Here is an 18,083-nt window from a genome sequence, read left to right as displayed (position 1 = left end):
GCATCTCCCGATCGAAAGACCAATGCCGCCTCTCCCTACGTGGGTTTATAGGCAGAAAAGAACCCAAGTCGGTTTGTTTGCACAAGAATCTGCGGACGCGGAAAGGTGGCTTCCACGCCAATAATGTTGCTGCCGAGCTGGTGCGTACGTGCGTACCTTGCCGCCCAAGGTTTGGAATATATGCTCAGCAATGGGCAAGATGAATCACACGGTTCGGCAGGCATCCAACTATTCTTCTCCTCTCACCTGAGGTTTATAGCACGATCATAGCGTTTTTTGTTGGACAGAAAAGGAAAAGCTCCGTCATCCATATCGATCTGAGTCAAACTAGCATTTAGCTCCCTTGATGTAATCATGGCGATGATGAACCGATCCAAGATGTTTTAGTAGTGTTTTATTTAATAATCTCGGCGAGAGGATTCAGAATCGGACAGATATTCTTGTCCGCACAAAAGAAGAAAAGATTCTTGAGGAGCAGTTGGGATTTGGGAAGAGGCGTGGCGAGGGTGGCGTGATTGCCCAATGAATGCCATGTCCTCGTCTACTTTCGAGCACACTGCTGACGGATACGCAGCCGGAACAGCACAGCAGGGGTCGTTTTGCGCCATCATGATTCCCTCTGACGATCATATCCTATAGCCCAGCTAAGATGATAGTAGTGTAACAACATTCTTACACCTCAGAATAATTATATTAAGATGACACCGTACTAAGTAGCAGTAGCTTGCATGTGCCCTAATGGAACTGCTGAGAATTTCGTGTGTTGGTTGAGCGACAATGCCGCCATGCCTAGGGCACGGCTCTCGCTCAATTAAATATTGCTAGGCCGCAACTAATCACCTAGTTTCTCTGTCTGAGAACAACATTCTAGCTAGCTCAGCATGTGACACAGGCAGCAGCTAGTCACGCCTTGGATATTTTATGTTCGTGCATTTGGGTGTGTGGAAAGATCCTCGCCGGCCAAGGGTTCTTAACAACTAAATTAGTCATGCTTATACAAATAGTTAATCTGGAAATGTATGAACGTACGTTCACGTAGTAGGAGTATCATGCATGGTGGTGATTGCCATGATGACGCCCACAATCAGCTGATCCATATCGTATTATCGTAGTAGGGCATATGCATGCACTGGTATTATTCTACTAGTGTGTTTGTGTTCATTGTTTAATTATAGAGCGGGCCGGGACTGGATTCTCTACGGCCGATCGATATGATGGCTTTTGCTGTCGATCCCGACGGAAACGTGGTCGTTGGTCAACAGTGCAAAGCGTACATGAACGCGAGTCTACTACTACTCCCTCCGTTCTTTAAAGAATGTACTTCCAACTTTGTTGGAAAGTCAAACTATCTCAATGTTTGATCGAGTTTGTGCAAAAATATACTCCCTCCGTCTAGGTGTGTAAGTCATCTTACGAAAACCAAATAACCCAAAACACTTAGGCACGGTGCATTAAATTCTACCTCGTTTCTTGTTTCTTGACATATCAACCAATAAGACATGTGGGGTGTGCATGCTTTTAATGACTTGAGACTACCAAACACGACATGCAGTGGTTAGTTCATTGCATGCAATGCTATTAATTAGGAAAAGAACATTAAGTTCTCTCATTTTCTCCTCCTCCTTGGTCACGATGCACAACCTAAGATGACTTACTCACCTAGATGGAGGGAGTATCAATGTTTATAAAACCAAATAGGTATATGATGAAAATACATTTTATCATAAATCTAATGCTACTAATTTGATAGCATAAATATTGGTGCATTATTGTATAAATACGATCAAACATAAAAAAGTTTGACTTTCCAACAAAGTTTTTTTTGAACATAGTACATACGCAAGCGCTCATATACACGCGCATACACTCACCCCTATGAACGCACACACACACACCCTACCCCTATGAGCACCTCCGAAAGACTGAGCCGGCATATTATCTTGAAATTTGTGAAGTCGCCGTAGGCACCTCGTCATCGACGGGAACGTCTCCTCCCACTGAATGCGCATCGTTGAAAATGCTGATATAAATTCAGGAATAAATGCGAGCACTAGGATTTGAACCCTGGTGGGCTGAGGATACCACAGTCCCTCTAACCATCCAACTACAGATTGGTTCGCGACTTTTCAACAAAGTTGAAAGTACACTCTTTAAAGGACGAAGAGAGTATGTCGTACTTCTATGTAGCTAGAGAGAAAGCGAAAGGGAATGATAATGGGCACACGTTCAAACTCTTTAAGTCGTGCCTTTGGTAGGATGCCGATTTTGTTCAAACTAACCAGACTGCCTTTTACTCGCTGACATCTTAAGGGTCTCTTTTGGAGTGCAGCATTAAAAAAATAATCATATTTTAAAGTTTTAAAAAATTCTCAAAAAAATCATACACATTCATATCGATGTGTTTTACATGTGTGTAAATTCTGACGATGAAATGCATTATGGTGAGAGCTACACAAAAAAAAGACAAATTGACGCATTTTTTATAGTGGACAGAGTGTCTACTGTTCACCATTGCAAAATAACAATTTTGTCGTTTTTGTGTACCTCTCAACTTAATGTATACCATCTTCAAATTTCACAAACATGTCTTGCACATCCGTATGAACATGTATGATTTTTCCAGATTTTTTTGGAACTTTAAATTTTGATTTTCAAAATTTTAGAACTAAAGAGCTCCATGGAGCTCGGCCTTCATTTAGCATTTTCGTCTCTTTCGATACAAAAAGAATTATAAATTTTGAAGGACATTTATACTATGTTTCTATATAACAAATCAAAGCAAAGCCCATATATATAATATAAAATGTACATGAATTTTGAGCATTTTTTTCTAATCATACATTCTAGAATTCTGCATAGTAACTTTCATAAAAAAATTATGTAAAAACTAAAAAGGCCATGGAACTATAATAGTAATATGTAGTGATCTACAAGTGCTTAAACAAGGAATATTGACGATTAAGACCTCCTTTAGGACAACACGCGAGTAGATTGAGCCGACAATGTACGTTTGGCGCCGAGAATGGGGCTAACCATAAATAGTCTTCCTGACCTCCTCTATTTCTTTTGGTAAACGCCCCATATATGAATTAATTAAAAGGTTATAACAATCATTCGTTATAGCACATGTCTTGCCGGGCGGAAAGCTACTAAGAAGACCACCATCACACCTACTATCAAAAATATACTTCTCAATCTCGTGTGTCACCCCATTTGCAAGCTGATTAATTTTAAAAAAATTAAATTTCTTGAGAAGCCTAGAGATACTCAATGCCTCCTTAAGATCGACGAGAGGAGACCTGTCAAGGTTCTCATTTGAAAGGAAAGGAACCACAAAAGCACAAATCAGTCTCCAAAATAATAGATTTGTAAAAAGTCATACTGATGTAAAGCCAATTTTATTGGAGGTGTACAGAGTGTGAAGTTGAGCTTACGGACTTACTTCCTCCATTTTGTTGCTTATTTTCGGTAACTTTGGCTATTAACTGACCATCTTAACATCAGTTATGCCACTAAAAATATACCATTGGATCTACATCCAAATAAAGTTTCTAATGGTACTAGTATGTATACACGTGCAATGCACATCTTAATTTAACAGAGTGATTTTGATAAAAGAAAAACCATAGATTTGTAAATAGATTAAAGGAAAAAAGAAAAATATAGCAATGTATGAATGCAAATATCAATTAATTGTAATTAGTAAGCATTAAAAAGGTACAGGAAGCCTTTTTGTGCACATCTAGAACTGCATGTTACTCTATGTTCTCTTCCTCCCGGTTTTCCTCTCAAACAACCTCGCTTGGGCTCAAATTTTCTTGCGCTCAAGTAGTAAATATGGGCTTCTTCTTTTTTCTGGAAGGGCCACGTGATTGTTCCAGAACACAGTAGAAGCAGTAGGAGTCTACTGTTCATTCGGATCCTGATGATCTCATCCATTGGATTTAGGTGATACTCTAGGTCTAATTCAAAACTGATACACTATATGGTACTCCCTCTGTAAACTAATATAAGAGCATTTAGATCACTATTTTAGTATTCTAAACACTCTTATATTAGTTTACAGAGGGAGTAGTATAGATAGTATAGATATCTTTTGTGTATGTAGCAAGGCGGCATATTTTGTTGATGCGCTGATGACCAAATTAGAGATAAAATAGGAGGTGGCCTTGTAATACCGCAACAGAGAGAGTATATAACTAGGAGGGGAGGTGTGACTTTGTAGTCACAATACACTTAGCTAATCCTACTTTGTCAGTGATTTTTTTTCATGTCTAACTAATTCACTTTTGAAAAGGTGTAACTGGTGATCAATCCAACCAACACTTTTTTAAAAATCCGTTTGGACTTACAAAAAACAATCTCAGACAGCTTAGATATATAAGTGAGTGCTTTCTTTTTGCGGGCGATATAAGTGGAGTGCTTGACATTAATTTACATACCATCGTTGGTAATCAACCCTGTGAAGCACCCTACTAATTAAGCAATCAAAATTGAGCACCCAACAACCACTAATGAAGCAATGAAAATTCAACGCTTAACAACCATGAGGCTGCATGCAACCCTAGCTCGACTCTATTGAAACAAGGCGAATATTTTTATTTTATTTTTTCAAAGAGAAACAAGGCGAATCGACCACCTAGAAACAGAATCCAGGGCATCGATATTAAACGTGTTCATTTTCTCTCCTCTTTTCCGGTACCCTAACTAACTTGTGCAAGGTACGTACGTTGAGACCTTGCCAAAGGGGCATGGCATCTGAAGGTCAGCCATCACTCTCCATAAATAAAGGGCAAAGCAAAATCTGGAAAACAAAATAAAGGAACAATATCAAGAAAAAAAGGCCAAAGGCATGTGTCAGCTCTCAGCTGCTCTCCTCCGTCGGGCAATCATAGTACTAACGAATTAACTAGTGGGAGGTGTGGTTAGTGAATTTAAAACATGAAGACCGCAGGTGACGACCGGCAAAACACACACCTGCTTATGGCAAACTAAAGTAAGATCTCTCATGGATCACACCTGCTCATGCATCTACCGCGTGGCTGTCGAATAGGATCTTGCGGATGAGCCAATTTTAGTTTTAGTAATATACAACAGGCATCCAGCAACGAACAGGATCCAAATGAAGAGAATCCTTTGGCGCAGGATACCCTAGTACCGGATGCATCGTCAACACGGCAGAGCTTCCTATCATGACGGCCTTGCCTGTATGCCACGGAAACGGAATGACGGCCGGCAGCTTTTGGCTAGTCGCAACCTCAGGCCAACTTCACCGCACGACCCCATTCTGTCCGGCCCTGTCCATTTGGGTAGAACGGACGAATAGCGCGGCCCGACGCGCGGCCCCAAACGGACAAATGTCCGGAATCCGTCCGTTTTCGACCCATCCCCGGGCCCAAACTTGCATCGAGTTTGGGGTGAAACGGACATCGCGCGGACGGGCTTGCCGCACGCCCTTGTCCCCCCGTGGCCCGCCTATCGGGGACACAAGTAGTCCCATTCGATTCCAACGCCTCCACCCCCCTTCCTCGCCCCGCCCCGCCGACGGCGCCGCCGCTATTCTCCGGCCGCCTTCTCCACGCAGCCCCGGCCGTCCATAGGCAACCACGCCTCGACATGGCCGCCATCAGGCGCGCGCTTTCGCCGTAGTTTAAGCCGTCGATCGGAGGAGGTTTGGCAGTCGCCGCCGTAGCCGGCGACAGAGGGGATACGACCGCAAGCGACGTGCCACGGCAGCTTCCGACGAGTGCTCCAGAGCGGCCAGTAGACGGCCGCCGACCACACCTGCGTCGAGGTGATCATCCCGGTCACTTTGCCACGACGACCACAAGGTGTTCGACACTTTGCCCACAAAGATATGGACAGTGGTGATGAGTTTTTCTTCCACCACTTCATTTGTTCATCGGACGATTCGTCATCGGATGATGAAGATCTTGTGGTGGCTGCACTGGTGGTTCACGACCAAATTCAACGGCAGCTTCCTCGGTACAGAGGGTCAGTCCCTGGCCGTGCTCCGAACCTGAACCGCAACAGGGAAAGAGGCCACGCCCTACTCTATGCCGATTACTTTGCGAACACCCCGCTCTTCAAAGCGGATAAATTTCGTCGTCATTTTTGTATGGCAAGGCATGTGTTCAATCGTATTCGAGAGGGTGTGGTTGCTCAGACCCATACTTCGAGTGCAAGACGGATGCCCTTGGCAAGCTTGGATTCTCCTCTTACTAGAAATGCACTGCGGCCATCCGCATGCTTGCATATATAATTCCAGGCGATCTGGTGGATGAGTATGTGCGTATGAGTGAGACAACATGTCTGATGTCAATGTACAAGTTCTGTCAGTCTGTGATCGAGGTGTTTGACCCTGAGTACTTGAGGCAGCCAACTGCAGCTGATACAGAGAGATTGTTGGCGACCAACGCAGCTAGAGGCTTTCCAGACATGCTTGGCAGTATAGATTGTATGCACTAGGAGTGGAAGAATTGTCCATTTACTCGGCAGGGCTAGTACAAGGGGCATGTCAAAGTTTGCACTGTCATATTAGAAGCGGTGGCTTCGCAAGATCTTTGGATATGGCATTCTTTCTTCGGCATGGCAGGTTCTCACAATGATATCAACGTGCTGCAACGTTCTCCAGTCTTCGCAAGGCTTGCAGAAGGCCACTGCCCACCTTCCAACTTTGAGATCAACGGCCACCAGTACAACAAAGGATACTACCTAGTTGATGGTATATATCCTCAGTGATCAACTTTTGTGAAGACAATCTCGAAGCCCCAAGGTGAGAAGAGAAAGAGATTTTCCCAAATGCAAGAGAGTGCTAGAAAGGATGTGGAACGTGTTTTTGGTGTGCTTCAATCCCGATGGGGCATCGTTCGATATCCTGCACTGTCATGGGATGAAAGGAAATTTTGGGAAGTGATGACTACTTGTGTGATCATGCACAACATGATCGTCGAGGACGAGCGTGATGACAATATCTTCGACCAAGGATTTGATTATCAAGATGACAATGTTGAGCCCCTGCACCAAGAACCGGCCACGTTTGATCAGTTTGTCCAGTTCCATCGTGAGCTGCGTGATTGGCACACTCATGTGGATCTTCAAAATGACTTGATGAGAACGTATGGGGTCATATTGGCAACCAATAGATGTATTGGTTCATTTTATGTTCATTCAAGACAGTTTCGATTTGGTTGTAAAACTATTTTTATTACAGACAACTTCAAATGGGTTGTAAAACTATTTTAATTTTAGTACGTAGTACCCGGCAGCAACAACGCTGCTACAGTGCTGCTCATAGTAGACGGTGGATGCCCCATAGATTTGTTTCTATGGAAAAATTATATATAAAGAAACTTTGTATGGCTCATACAGTATTTTGCAAGCTGCATGGAACGGTCCGACCCAAGAACCTCCCTACACATTGGTGGACGGTGGTACCTCCGGTTTGGCATCTCTCGATCAAAAGAGCAATGCCGCCTCTCCCTATTCGATTCGATGTAGGTTTTGCACAAGAATCCGGGGACGGGGAAAGGTGGCTTCTTCAGCAATGTTGCTGAGCTGGTGCGAACCTTGCCGCCCAAGGTTTGGAATATGTTCGGCAATGGGTTGGCATCCAACTATTCTTCTCCTCCCACCTGAGGCAGCAGAGCTAGTTTATAGCACGATCATAGCGTTTTGTTTGACAAAAAGGGAAAAGGTTAGTCATCTGAATCGACCCGACTCAAGCTAATGCTAGCCCATATATAGTGATATGATAGTGATGATGAACCGTTCCAAGGCGTTTTAGAATTTTAATAATCTCGGAGGTCGATTCCCCATCGGCTGACCTAAAAATTTAAGCCCTAAATCTATCAATTTCTAAATCAGTTAGTAGTCTTATCTGATCATCATAAAGGGGATGAGATGACGAGTTGTCGAGGATGTAAGCCATTTTTGAAAATGGATTCGCTCTGCTCAGCATTTCCTGTGCGCCCAGGCCTGCCTCCGTTTGTCACCAATCCGTCTCACAATACGTAGAAACGGACAACTAAAGTGTGGACAAGGGTTGTGACGGCTCGTGCTCCTCTCAAGTAATTATTCTGGAAGAAGGAAACTTAGCACCCCATGACTGTTGAGCATTATGCTTGACATAGGCCAAGTTTTAAATAAAGTACAAGTGTGAAAAAATAACTTATATAATATTTCGCTTCATTACTATAAAAACATCATTAAGTTTGTGTTAGCTTAAATTTGCCTCTATGATTGCCAATAAAATAAAAATAGTAATAACTTCACCAGAAGAGATCTTAGTTGCAAATTCTCTTTATATGTATATTATCATGATTTTCGAAGCAAGCCGCCTCACATTTTACTTTAAGAAATCAAAGTAACATGTTTAACCAATAAATTGATTTTGCAGTGTTTGGCAACTTTTTCTCTTATGCATCAGATAGCTTATGGCCAACAGAATTAAATCTAATTAATATTTTTGGTATGCACAAGATCATATTTAAGAGATATGAGCAGTAGACAGTAATTGGTATTAGGATTTTTTTTAGTCTAAGTAATAGGTATTAGGTGGTGTTAGACTAGCCACAGTGGGAGTAACTTCGGTAGTAACATCGAGTCCAACTGAGCAAATTTGCTTATGTGACAATGAGTTAATGAGGAGAGATGTAGTACTAGTAACTTAGCTAGTTACTGTAACATCACATGTCTCAATGCAATATGAGTCTATAACTTAATAAATGAAGCTTTGCATGTTACCACAGTTATGTTACTACCCAGTATTGAGATAGTAACACAGTCTAGAGATATGTGTATGTTACTAGTGTATGTTACTGTCCATTGTGACTAGTCTTAGGTAGTGCTAACCTTGGCTTTGCTCCTCAGCTGGAGTTAGCCCATTAGATGTTCGTGTAATAGTTGAGACACAAGGTGGCCATGCATGGCTAGGGCACAATTATTTGTCAATTAAATATTGCTAGGTCGCAACTAACCAGCTGATTTCTCCGTCTATAATAAGAAATAAAAATCCTAGTTAGCTAGCTTAGCATGTGACACGGGCAGCTGCTAGTCACGCTTTGGATAGTTCTCGTGCATTTCGTTGTGCGGAAAGATCAGCTGGATCCTCACCGGCCAAGGGTTCATAACAACTAATTAAATTAGTCGCGATTAATAAAAATATATTTGATCGGTTAATGGACGTACGTGTACGTAGTAGGAGTATCATGCATGGTGGTGATGACCATGATGACGGTCACAATCAGCTGATCCCTAGTATTATTCTACTAGTGTGTTTTTGTTCGTTGTTTAGTTATTATTATAGAGCGGGCCGGGACTGGATTCTCTACGGCCGATCGATATGATGGCTTTTGCTGTTGATCCCGATGGCAACGTGGTCGTTGGTCAACAGTGCAAAGCGTACATGGACGCGAGTCTACTACTACGTCGTACGACTGCTACGCAGCTAGAGAGAAAGCGAAAGGAAATGATAATGGGCACATGTTCAAACTCTTTTAATCGCGCCTTTGGTATGCCGATCACTCAAACTAACAACACCGCCTTTTACTCGCTGACATCTTAAGGGTCTCTTTTGATACAAAAAGAATCATAAATTTCGAAGGATTTGTTTATACTATGGTATAAAGAACAAACCAAACCAAATCCCTCATATAATATAAAATGCACATGAATGGTGAGCATATGTGTTTTCTATTCACACATATTTTAGAATTCTACAAACTGAAGAGGCCATACAACTATAACAGTAATATGTAATGATTTACAAGTGGTTAACAAGGAATATTGAGGGGAAAGAGAATGAAATAATGTGCTAGTAAATACTATGATAGAGAGAGGCGATTTCTAGTTCCTCTCGTCGGTGATCCGATCTCCGCTGGTGGATCGTTGGCCCTCGCCTTCCCTACGGGCTCCGCTGGTATGGGAGGGTGCAGTTGACAAGATCCACCGGGCGGATGCGTTTTATTCACTAGCTTTTGGGCTAGCAGTTAGGGTTTTCTCGCCCGACGCTTCGATCCTTCTAATGGTGGCGGCGGCTGCAGGTAATAAAGTTTCCCATGCTGTCTTCGTTGGCTCCGGCGTCATCTTGGGTGTCGGATCTGGCGAAGAGAAGGTGGATTGTGCTTCTTCCCCGGTGTCGTATTGGATGGTGTCATCGCTGGTGACGGGAATAATAATTCCTAAGCCCCAGCTCCATCCTCACGTCGCCTTTGGTGGTGTGGTCGTCGGTCCTATGGAGGTTTGGCCTCTAATATGTAGATCTGAGGTGGTGGTCAAGGTATGTGGTGTCGGTGCTCGAGAGGTGGTGGCGGCGGCGTCCTTCTTTTGTGCCTCCGAGCTCCTTCCCTCTCTCACCGGTGGTCTTCATGTTGATGCTGAGGAGTTCGTTTCAGTTATCTCCTGGTGGCTGGTGAGGATTGGATTTGTCTGCTAATTGTGTGCTCCAATGTCTTCTGTTCTTCACTTGTGTTGTTTGCTGCTCGCAGTTGCGCGTGGGCGTGGCGGCATTGCTTTGCGAAGGACGACGGCTTCTCAGGTGCTTGCTCTCGGATTGCTGGTGGCTGACTATGTTCATGCTCCTCGTCGTCGACTATCGAGCATGGCGGATCTAATGATCTTCGGAGTGCTTCCTGTGGGGTGCTTTTCTGCGTATCCAACGACGTCTTCAGTACAGGGGTGTTGGTCCATGAGGGCCTTAGTATCGATGCTTCCCGTCCATCGAGGAAACCGCCAAGAAAAATTGTTTGCCGGCTCAAGTGTGGAGCAGCGGCGGTGGCGGCGGCGCTCCATCTACAAATTCCAGGCGTTGAAGATGGTGGACTCCCCAAAGATTGACTTGTATTTTTCCTTTTTATTATCAGGGGTGCCGTGTATGCTGGAGTTGCTTCAATATATTGAGTTGTATGCTCTTCCGCAAGAAAAAAAGGAATATTGAGGATTATGACCTCCTTTAGGACACACGAGCAGATTGAATCGACAATGTATGTTTGGTGGTGACAAGGGGGGTTGCCGTTAATAGTCTTCCTTACCTCCTCCATCTTTTGGAAAACACCGTACCCCATATATAAATTAATAAAACGGTTATTACAATCATTCGTTACAACATATGTCACACAAGGCGGAAAGCTATTAAAAACACCATCACACCTACTATCAAAACTATACTTTGCAATCTCGTGTGTCACACCATTGGCAAGCCCATTAATTAATTTTAGAAAATGTAAAACTCTGGAACAACCTAGAGATAGTCAATGTGTCCTTCTTTAGATCCCCGAGAGGAGACCTGTCAAGGTTCTCATTTGAATTGAAAGAAAACACAAAAGCACAAATCAGTCTCCAAAATAGTAGACTTGCGAATTGTGATACCGATATAGGGCCCATTTTTTTGGACGGTGTACTAGTGTTAATGAAGTTGAGCTTGGGGCTTACTTCCTCCATTATGTTATACATTCTTGGTAACTTTGGCTATTAACTTGACCAACATTACAGTTAGGCTGCTAAAAATATACCATTGGATCTACATCCAAATGAAGTTTCTAATGGTACATCTTTTGTGCATGTAGTAGGTCATACTTTGTTGGTTATGCTAGTGGTTAAATTAGAGTATAGAACTAGGAGGGGAGGTTTGACTTTGTAGTCACAATACACTTTGCTAATCCTACTTTGTCTGTGATTTTTTTCATGTCTAACTAATTCACTTTTGAAAAGGTGTAACACTGGTGATCAATCCGACCAAGTACCAACCCATTTCTAAAAATCCGTTTGGACATAAAAAAATCCCAGACAGCTTAGATATATAGGTCGAGTGTTTATTTGCAGGCGATATAAGTGGAGTGCGTGATATTAATCTACATGCCATCGTGGGTAATCAACCCTGTGAAGCATGCTACAACCACTAATTAAGCAATGAAAATTCAACACTTAACAACCATGAGTGTATCCTCAAAAAAAAAAAAACATGAGGCTGCAGCCAATCCACCACCTAGAAACAGAATCCAGGGCATCGATATTAAACATGTTCATTTTGTCTTCCTTCTCTCTCTTTTTTTTTGACACATCATTTTGTCTTCCTTGGGGTATCCTAACTAACTCGTGCATGGTATGTTGAGACCTAGCCAAAGGGATATGTCATCAGAAGGTCAGCCATCACTCTCCATAAACAGAGGGCAAAGCAAAATCTGAAAAAACAAAATAAAGGAACAATATCAAGGAAAGAAGAAGAGAAAAAAAAAGGCAAAAGGCTTGTGACAGCTGCTCTGCTCAGCCTGTGATCATGGTAGCAACACGAATTAACTATAGTGGGAGGGAGGTGGGGTTAGTGAACATACAGCATGAAGAACGCAGGTGACTGGCCAAACACGCTCTCTCATCCGTGGCCCACCACCATTCCATCAAGATTCAAGAGAGAAGGCGCTCCTCCTTGCACAGTGCTACAGTAGAACCAGACAGCAACAACGCTGCTACAGTGCTACGATGCTGCTCACACCACAGTAGCCAGTCACATGCTGTGCGTCAATACGGAGAGGGTCACAAGGAAGGTCACAAGGGACAGCGTGGCTGTCGCGGTCGCCGTCGCTGTCGTAACAACGAGACGGGGCCATGCAGGCAAGCAGGCAGGCGGTAGAGTAAACCTGTGTTGCATGGGACTACGTGCCAAGTGGAGGGCCCAATCATTCTTCAATCAATCTCGGCCCCCCGTGTATCCCATGTACGGCCGGGATGTGGTTAGACCGATGGACACGATACCACCCCAGGTTTCGTTCACCACCTGGATTCTTTTTTTGTTGTTGGTGAGGGAATCACCGCCTGGATTCTAATATGACTGCTCTCATTTTATTTTTAGTGGATCTCATTTATACTTAGCGGGTGCACCGACATGAAGTCATGATAAAAAAAGAATCATGCGATGATATTTCATTTATGACTCTTCTTGATCATGCTGTTTCTTTTTTCTATTCATGTTCGCCAAACAATCTATAGTTTTAAAAATCCCTGTGAGTTTCAGATATTGTGTTTTGCAAATGTATTGTATTCAATTTCAACTTTCCAGAGTTGTGATAACCAGGAAAGACCTATGAAGAGAAATTGTTTTATGTCAGACAAATCCAAACTCTATAGGAGGAAGACATAGCAAACGGACGTCGCAAGTGTCAATCGAGAAAAAAGAATTTTCCAACAGGATGGTTCGAGTTTAATATCGTCTCCAACATGACGCAATGGCATCGTCATAAGTGTCTCCTTAATCATATCAAAAGATGTTATTTCACGTATATATAACAAGAGCCTAACGTAACGGCCTCAATCATGCGTACGTCTTGCACGTATCCTTCCTGTAGTATGTCTTTTCTCATTTTTGCTCAAGCGCCTTTTATGTATGTATGTATGTATGTATGCATACACGTCTACATTACACACATGTATGCAGTTCTTTCACCAGGTATCGTACTCTAAATTTCTGAACACGTATGACCGGGGGTGTGGGGTGCTGATATCGATCGATGGTGTTATGACCCTCTGTCGTACGGCAAATCTCTGCTTGAGGGTCAAAGACGACACATGGCTTCATCACAAGTGGTGCCAAAACGCATTCATGCATGCATGGACCACGTCCGATCAATCTGAACGATGGATCTGCATGGTAATATATGTTGCACCTATTGTTGAATACTAGCGAGTAGTGCGCGGCGGCACGCCGCGCTCCATTGATTTTTTTGGAATTTGCTTTTATGGACTTCTAATGTTTTGCATATGTGTGTCTTTATAGTGTCCTCGATAGAGATTTCACATTATGGTAGTTAAAACGGATTATGCTGCAAATCCTGAAGCAGAAATGTACAAAACAAAAAAAAACCTTTGCTAGATCAGATTCATCAGAAATAAGAGTTGCTACATTGACAAACACATGTAAATTAAACAATATTTCACTGGATGTCATGTACGCAAATTCCTTTGAGAGAACATATCTAGGCCAGGCTGCTAAATATGGACAACTCATTTCTCATCCAAGGGTCCACATAGTTGGATCGCACGACTACACGATTGCACCTGAAGTGATGATCGTATGCTAGTTGCGCCCGCTGTACTCTGAGGCTGAGCACATCGCAATATAAGAGAGAGAGAGAGTGAGAGAGAGAGAGAGAGAGAGAGGACGAGATGGATCCAGAACATCTTCCCCAAATCATTTCCTCTAGTGAATTGACCGGTCACGACTCCCCTGTCCTCTCTCTTGCGTGCTAGTGCTCGCTGCTGCATCCGCTCGCCCGTGACCCGATCTGCCGGAGTCACGGGTCACGCCGGTGGCCGGCACCCTGCTTCTCGTTCGTGCTGCTCTTAACCCCCAGAGACCGAGCTCTCCCAGAGACCGAAGCCAAGACCGCGTGCCTCGCGTGCAATCTCGAGGAGCTCCTGCCTCGTGTGGAAGGAGGTGGTCAGCCATGGCCGTCGCTGCAGCAACGGAGCCCGCGCTGGCCCGCCCGCTCGGCAGCTGATGCGCAGGTGGTGGGATTTGTGAAGCCCACGAGGGCGACCTCTGCCGGAGCTGGTGCCCACGCGTGGTAGTCGACGCGGCAGGACTTGCGGGGGAGCAGGTGCTTTTGGAGCTGGAGGTGGATGGGGGGATGGAGCGCCGTGGACTGTCTGATCCTGTGTGCCTAGCGTGAGCGGCTTTCCTGCTGCGTAGCTAGATGCACGGCGGCTGAACATCTTCCTCATTGAGTTGTAGACTCGTTTTGCCCTTTGTCCCTGACCGCAGGAGGTGCATCGGTGAGTAGCTTTTGCCTTAGCTCAATTCCTATTCAGTGCAGACTAAGTTTTGGGAAGTTTTGACTCTGGGCAGTAGTGCGTGCCTGATGCAAGTTGATCTGCTGATGGGTTTTATGTGTTTTCTTGGGTAATATATACTCCCTCCGTAAACAAATAGATAGCTACTTTAGTGATATAAACACTCTTACATTTCTTTAAAGAAAGAATAATTTTTTATCCATTGAACTTTCTTCTAGTTGTAGCAGGCGTCCTTGGCTTACCCAAAGGGAAAGCAAATAATAGCTTCAATGAACGTCTAAAGAAAAGAAATTAGATTTAAGTACTAATATTAAGGTTGAATATAACATGCCTTCATAAATCACTCCTCACATATTTTAAAGTCAATAGAAATTGTATGGTAATTATGAACACAATTTGTTGGAAAGAACTAAATTAACCGTATAAGGGTATTTTGATTCAAGCAGCCCTTCAATTGTTGGTAGTGTTTTTTATTGAAAGAAAATGATCATCAATTCAGATCATTCATAATATTAATAGAGTATTGCCCTCCCGTCCTTCAAATCCTAATTTTGTTTCTTTTGGTTGTGTTGATTATTTGTTCCTTCTTTGGCTCTGCATAAAGAAATATGGTGAAAATAAGGATTAACATAAGATAGTGACAAGGGGGAATTGACTATCACCACCAGGCGGCAATAAACTATACCGCACATCATGACAGAGGAAGGAAATCCATATTCTTGTCAGCTATTAACACTGTATGTCTTTGTGTTTGACATTTGGCTGGCAAACTCACAGTTCATTATGTCAAATGAGAAATGAGACAAAACACTCTTGTAGCTGACTATCAACATGAGAAATGAAACTATTTGTCTTTCTATACCTTTGTAGACAGAACACTCTTCTAGCTAGTGTCCGAACTCTGTACCTTTGTAGACATAACACTCTTCTAGGTAGTGTCTAAACGGTCCTAGATAGTGCTTCCCTGCCGATGTGATTTAGCCATAAATTATACATGGTGCTCCACCTGCATGTTCTGAGCAAACACCACTTGAACAGTCTGATTTAGGTCCAAAGAAGATACAAAATATGTACTTCAGCCAAAGAGTACCCCATGGTGCTGCAAATGCGCACGTCCGACCAAACACCACATAACTGGCACATTAAGAAATGTTCATAAGAAAAATTTCCATTCCAGGATAAACATCTCTCTGAAAAACAAAACTGCTCACAACTTGGAGCATGCATGCCTGTCCCGATCTATCATCTCACGCACCTATTTTTATTCCAGTGAAGAGTCTGTAGTCATACAACAGTGTTTTCAGTTCTGCATGGCAATGCCATCCATCTGCTACCCCTCCTCAATTTGTAAAACAACTACAAAGAAAGTAAGTCAAAAGACCATGTACTCACCATGGTCTCAGGCTATGTGAAGTGTATAGCCCATCATCTTGCAATTCCTTGAGAACATCCCTGCCAAGTGCATAATATAAATGAAGTTGCGTACTACCTTTTCTCGAAAGTCATCCTTCGATTCGAATCCAGTTAAATTGATTTGATGAGGGCATTGTTCATGCTTCCACCTCCTTGGACCTTCAGCGGGAGGCTCCAAATTTTATAATTGGGGACGAACCTAGGGCAGAGCAGATAATACGAATGGAACAAATCAAGGGTGAAGAAAAATACCATGTCATAATTTCCTTTAGAAACTTTCCATAAGTTCTGACATCATCAGATGCAAAATGCAAACTCGTTCCGTCAGGTGGACTGAAATAAGTTTTTACCGTATTAACGAAAATTATTGGATAGTACAAATCACTGGCTTCGTTGCCGAACTGAGGTAACGTCTCTATCCCTATGGGTGAAAAAACAATATAACAAGGAAAGAAGACATGGTAAAGATAACATGGTAGTTGGAGGGAAAAAGAAGGGAGGAAGGGGAGATGGTCGTGCCTGCAACATCCACCTCACGTGGATTTGGCCGCTCGTCCGAGGCCTCGCCTGTGAGCAGCAGGAGACCAATGCGATATACCTCGCCTCAAACTGGTGCTTGCTACTGTGCTCCATGTCGGACCTCATCGGTGCGTCGGCTGTAGGCGGCTGCGGAGCACGACGATGGTGAAGTAGACCCAGCATGGTGCGCCATGACCACCGCACCGAACGTCCTGATGCGGCTTTCCATGACCAGATGCTCCGTCTCCAACTGCCGGAGGCAAGACGGTGCTAGAGCCTGGAGAGAATGGATGTGCCAGTGAGGCGAAAACTGAATCAAGAAGACCAATCTAGGGAAGGATGTGGAAACTGAATGAAGGACCAACATAGCAAGGAGCTACTTATAGGCAAGCAAAAGGAGATGAAGAAAGAACCCACCAGAAAGACCAAGAAAGACCAAGAACACAACGTGTCCCTCCATAACACAGAGAGACAACTATACAACACGCAAACGTGGCCACATGCATGCATGATGAGCCATGCAGCGGTGCTAAAAACAAAACCAGCCCATACATCTCCAGAAGAGCCATGCGTGGTCAACCTAATCTTTTGGCATGAGACAAAATCAGCCCATACATCTCCTTTTTAAGGAAGAACCTTCCAGGAGAGCCCATCACACCTATGCATCAATAAACAAAATGTGCTTGAACAATCCAAGCAAAGGAAGAATGAAATCGAACACATCCCAGAAAACTTTCACGCACACGCGTCACCCCAACAGAGAAGGTAAAAGCCTAGAAGGCAACGTGTCCATCAGTAAACTGACAGTCACAACGTGTGAGGCAGACGTGGCGGTATGCATGGCCATGCAGCAATCGCAGGAAATCTAGAAGGCCACCAGAAAAGCTCATGTGAACTGGAGCAAGACATGCATGGGACGCGCAGTCAAACAAATATTAAAGAGAAACAAAGGAAGGCCGCTGTAGGATGTACTGCACACACATACGGAGGTAACGTGTCGCTCAAACAACGTAGGTAAAAAAAGTTCAAAAAAACCAGAAAAATGGAACCCTTACGGGCCTAGTCTTCTTAGTATATTGTGTTCGTGTATATTTGTGTGTAGGGTCCACCTCCTGTTTCACTTGTATAGTTGAGATTGTGGCCCACATCTGTACTTATATATATGTGTCTGGTGCACCGATCAATACATCGAGATTGCACAGTCCATAACTTGCCCTTTTACATGGTATCTATCGCAGCACGATCCTAACCCTAAAGCCGCCGCCGCCGCCGCACCTCTACGCGCCGCCGCCGCCGCCGCTACTCCCCGCTGCCGCCACCTCTCTCCCGGTCGCCGTCACCGCCGCTGGTCGCCGCCGCCTCTCCCCACC

The 18,083-nt window shown here is 43.7% G+C and overlaps 1 long non-coding RNA gene across 1 annotated transcript; it reads right to left on the bottom strand.

Moving 5' to 3' along the window:
• Positions 1-15,794: 15,794 nt before the first annotated feature.
• LOC119325683 lies at positions 15,795-17,882 on the bottom strand. Its single transcript, XR_005157631.1, has 2 exons — positions 16,037-17,882; positions 15,795-15,915 (listed from the first exon to the last, which is right to left on the bottom strand). It is a non-coding gene; the product is annotated as an uncharacterized LOC119325683 (long non-coding RNA).
• Positions 17,883-18,083: the final 201 nt, after the last annotated feature.

This window comes from Triticum dicoccoides, chromosome 6B, assembly GCF_002162155.2.
Source record: "Triticum dicoccoides isolate Atlit2015 ecotype Zavitan chromosome 6B, WEW_v2.0, whole genome shotgun sequence".
Classification (NCBI taxonomy): Eukaryota; Viridiplantae; Streptophyta; class Magnoliopsida; order Poales; family Poaceae; genus Triticum; species Triticum dicoccoides.
The sequence above is the reverse complement of the archived record's forward strand: the minus strand, read 5'-3'. Positions and strand labels throughout refer to the sequence as shown.